We start from the raw sequence: 5,252 nt of genomic DNA, 5'->3' as shown, positions 1-5,252 counted from the left end.
GCATTTGTTTACCCTCTGTGACTGGCAAATGCAGGAGATTACTAGACCTATTCAGTGTACATTTAAAATTACAGTAATATATGCATATAAAACTTTTCTGTGAAATAAACTTGTCATACATCATTTTGATTACATTGAAGAAAAACAGGTAAACTTAACTAATTTGTCAATTTGTTAACATACTGATTCAGAATACCTACTATCCTATGTAATAAAGAGCTAATATGCTAATTAGACTGGACAGCAGTGGAACGTCCTTCCAGAACAACCTTCCAGAACGACCTTCCAGAACGACCTTCCAGAACGACCAGAGGGTTGGGGCCAGGGCTTCGAGGGCCTATCCTTGCACGAATTTCATGCATCGGGCCTCTAGTATTACATAACAGACTTTCAGCTTTAATGGACACTCCCTCACCTGATTTAGTCCATATATCCAGGTTTTACTATAATAATAATAAAAAAAATACCAGGACTCCCACATATGTAAAACTTTAGACAATAAAAAAAATTAGTTATTATTAGAAAAAAAATACCAGGACTCCCAGCTAAATTTGAATTTCAGATGAACAACAAATAAATTTTAGCATAGATATTCCCAAATATTGCATGGGCATACTCTAAAGAAGTATTCATTGTTCCTGAGAAAATTAATAATTCTCTGGTGTCTAATATCTGGTCTAAATTCACATCTCCTTGACTGTCCCCAAAATGACTTCTATAACTTTTTAAAAAGCAGGATTCCCATTAAGGATCAACACACTGAGTTTGGTTGTTATGTCTCTTTGGCCTCTTTTAATCTACAAAACCCTCATCCCTTTTCTTCAATGTTTTTATGACACTGACTTTGTAGAGTCCAGGACAATTAAAAAATATATATTTTTATTAATTTCAGAAAGGAAGGGAGAGGGAGAGAGATAGAAATATCAGTGATGAAAGATAGAAATATCATTGATCAGCTGCCTCCTGCACGCCCCCTACTAGGGAATTGAGCCCAAAACCCAGGCATGTGCCCTTGACTAGAATTGAACCCAGGACCCTTTAGTTAGCAGGCTGACACTCTATCCTCTGACCCAAACAGCTAGGGCCAGGCCAATTTTCTTGTAAAGTCTTTCACACTATGGAGATATCTTGGTGTTTCCTAGTATGGCCTTTCACTTATTCCTGTCTCTCTGTAGAAAAAAAACATTTTCTGCATAAATGTTCTGGCTCTTTTAACAAGCCTCATTTGCTTTCAAACCAGTACTGCATGAGTAAGAAATAAGTTGAACCTACGCTTTAAAAATTTTTTAAATTTATTTTAATTTATTTTTAATTACAGTTGACATACAGTATTATATTAGTTTCAGGTGTACAACATAGTGATTAGACATTTATATACGTCATGAAGTGATCACCCCGATAATTCTAGTACCCATCTGACACCATCCACAGTTATTACAACATTATTGACTCTATTCCCTATGCTGAACTTTATAACTTCATGCCTATTTTTCCAACTGGCAATTTGTACTTCTTAATCCCTTTCACCTCCACTAAAAAAAAAAAAAAAAAAAGCCCTGGCTGACTACACTAGCTGAAAAGTGAGATGCTAACTCTGACAGTATTATAATAACATCGGTAATAATAACCTAAAGATTTACCGTCCCTGACTGCCTGCTGGGTTAGGGGAAGAGGTAAAGGGGCCCCAGTGAAGCCCAGCCCCCCACGACAGAGGCTCCAGGAGCTCTTAGGCAGAGTGAGGAGAGACCCTGCCCCCTGGCCTGCCAGCCAACCAGTGTCTGGCTGAGCCCTGGGGATCAGAGCCATGTGTGGGGTTATGTGAATTTCTTGGTAAACAAAGACTCTGAAGTGTGGAGAGGCAGCATGATGCCATAGCAGAGAGCAGAACAGGCATTCAGACATTCTTAGCCCAACCACTTCTAACCACAGTGTGCCCCTGAGCGCGTACATGGGGGAGATGCCCAGGTGACCTCTGTGGTTACCAAAATGACCTTATGAAAGAGTTCAAGAAAGGATGAGGCACAGACAACTTGAAGCCAACCCCGTTGGCCAACATGGGAACAAACTGAGAAATAAAGTAAATATTGGATTATAATCGTACAAATAATATAAGTATCCATGATTTCATACTGATATAAATTTTTACTTGCATAAACAAGTGGGGAGGAAAGGACAGCTCTTCTTTACAGAAGAATTTCAATCCATAAATGTAGACGAAATGAGAAATATAAAAGAAAAAATCACCACTAGGCCAACATCACAGTAACAATTATTACAGGCAAAATCTACCGCTGGATGCTCAAATTGGTGTGAGAAAGTTTGAGGAGGAAGAGAATATTTGCATAGTCTCAAAGTGTCTCTTTCAAGGTAGTTATTAATTATAAAGGGAAAAGAGCAACTTTACAGTAAAGAAACCCAGCCAACACCACCTTAAACAAGTGATCAAGGTTAATTATCACCAATAATAAGACATATTGACATCAACTCCCCCCGGATATAGATGCTGAGGTCACAGCACTTTGTGGTATTCCTGCCAAAAATCCACAACTCAATCTAATAGTGAGCCACAGCCAACAAAACCCAACTGACGGACATTCTACAAGGCATCTAACCGGGATTCTTTAAGAGTAGCAAAGTCACCAAAGATGAGGAAAGACTGAAGGAGTGTCGCCAATTGGAGGAGATTGAGGCAATTAATGGCAGCCTGGGTGCCACAGTAGTGGAAGGACTGGTAAAATTCAAATTAGGCCTGTAGTTTAATTCATTAATAGCATTAATGGTAACATCCATCGCATCCATGTTAATTTCATGGTTTGGATCACTATGAGTATGTCAGATGTTAACATGAACATCCAGGGAAGCTGGAAAATGGGCACCTTCTTGGCAACTTTTCTGTAAGTCAAAATTCATTTCAAAAGAAAACGTTTTTAGAAATATAGGTGCATGTGTATGTGAAGTAGAAAGGCCCTGGCACCATGGTTGGAGGGACACAGGTGGAACACCCTGCCTTCAACATGTTCCTCTCCGGCCTGTCAAGATGTATAAAATCCCACCATTCAAGATGCATTACTTTCAACTAAGGCTCTGTGCTCCTACAGGCCCAAATAGCATGCCACAGCTGTTTACCGACCCCTTTTACGTCCAGGCACCTGCTAGGTGTTAGGAATAAGTCATGAAGAAGACCAACAAGACTTCTGGCCCCTGGAACGTATGTTCAGCCATTAGCATCTTCATATGAATTTGCTGGTTTTTCTCCATTTCCTGCAGCAGCCACAAATCAGGGTACGAGGAGGGCAAACTTGAATAAGTAAAAGAGGGGAGGATAGCATGGTGCAGGTGCCATTTGGAGAAGGTAGGCCTGCATAGGGGTTTCTAGAAGTTCGAAAATCTGAGCATGGCACCGAGACAGCAGGATGGGGCTTGTGGGGGCAATACAGGCCCCTCTCTGGGTGGGAAGCCAGCTAAGAGTTGAAGACACATGAGGACTGAATTAATCTGAAATAATAATGATAGCCAACGCCTGAATAGCAGTGCGGGGCAGGCACAGGTATCTTGTGCTTCTCTGGATTACACTTCACAGGTGTTGTTGTTTTTTCACAAATTGAGGGCAACACCCTCCGCCTTAAAAACAATCTCGACTCGAGGCTGGCTTTATTACAGCGCTCAGGAGCGGAACCGGCAAGGTCTCCGAGGACGCCTGCGCTGATCTCATGAATTTATATGATGACTCAGGTGACCCTCACAGCACCCCTGTGAGGTAAGGTACTATTATTATTATTCTCTTTTACAGATGAAGAGGCTGAGGCACGGACAGTTTCAGAAACTTGCCGAAGGTCTCCTCGCTGGGATGTGGTGGAGCCGGGCCAGGGACCGGGGCAGTTGGGCTCCTGAGCCTGTGCCCCTAACACCCACCCCCCAGAGCGAAGGGAGCACACCTGGGCGCAGGGAAGAAGAAGAGTGCCACAGGGCCAGGGCCAATGCCATCGCTGGCTTTAAACAAACAAAACCCCGAGGCTTGTGCCTACTCTGTGGTAGGCACAACACCCCGTGCTTCCCAGGTGTTAGACATGTAAAAGCCATACTTCCGAGGGACTGTTTCTCGCACTTTACAGATGAGGAAACTGAGGCTTAGAGAGGGTAATTATCGTGCCCAAGGTAACCTAATTCCGGTAAAGGTGAAGCCAGGACTGAGCCGACTTGTGGACAGCTTTAGACGTGGCTCATCAGTTTCACCCTTGGCCTAGCACTAGAGAAGGCCTCTCCCCCTCTCCCTTCCGCCCTCCCTCCTTCTCCCGCAGTAAAGTTAAGGATTTAATATAGAAGAGATGTCTTGAGCAGGGCATTTTGCTGCACCGAGCTTTAAACAGTGCGCATTTAAATACATTTAATCCAATGAATAGCTCAAGGAAATTCATCTCCGCAGGGGAAGGGCAGGCTCAGGTTTCCCAGCACATCATAATACATCGGAATCAGCTGGGAAATGCTTTTCACACCCGGCAGTAGGCTGAGAAAGAACGATTCCCTTAAAGGCTTTTAGAGCTGACTCTGGTGCTAACCAGCAAAAATGCCGCCTCTGAGAAGAACGAAGGCACCGCCTAGTGGTTGAAGGTGTTTATGCAAGGAGGGACGATGGCTACCAGCTACCGGCAGGCAACATACCCAGCTGGGTGTTCGGAGGGCGTGCCCTGTAAATGCGTGTTGTGTGCGCACTATACTAGTACATATATTCCTACATCACCCAGGGAATGGCCTCTCTCGCCGCTCCCCTTACCTAGGGATCCTTTCCTAATTTCAGAATCTGGAAGCTTCCAGATGGCTTCCTAGAGCAAGAGCTCAATCAAATCACATGAAAACACCAGACAGGTCTGGAATAAGGAACAGTCACTAAAACAACTGATCTTTGGCCACGACAAGGTCATGAAAAGGCAAGGAAAGACTAAGGAACAATTGGAGCCGGTCAGAGAACAGGGAGAAATGACAGCTAAATACAGTGTGGGTTCCTGAGTGGGATCCTAGAATAACAACAAAAGGACATTATGGGAAAACGGGTGAGTTTGAATGGGACTTGAATTTGGTGACTGGTATTACGACAATGTTAACATCATGATTCTGATCATTTTGCTATGTTTATACAAGATGTTTACAATCGGGAGCATAGAGGTGAAGGATCTATGGAAACGCCACTATTTTGCAGTTTTCCTATAAGGCTGAAAGTAGTTCAAAATATTAAAAAAAGCCAATTAATACACTAC

Source organism: Myotis davidii, unplaced genomic scaffold (assembly GCF_000327345.1).
Source record: "Myotis davidii unplaced genomic scaffold, ASM32734v1 scaffold415, whole genome shotgun sequence".
NCBI classification, from domain to species: domain Eukaryota; kingdom Metazoa; phylum Chordata; class Mammalia; order Chiroptera; family Vespertilionidae; genus Myotis; species Myotis davidii.
This window is presented reverse-complemented; position numbering follows the sequence as displayed.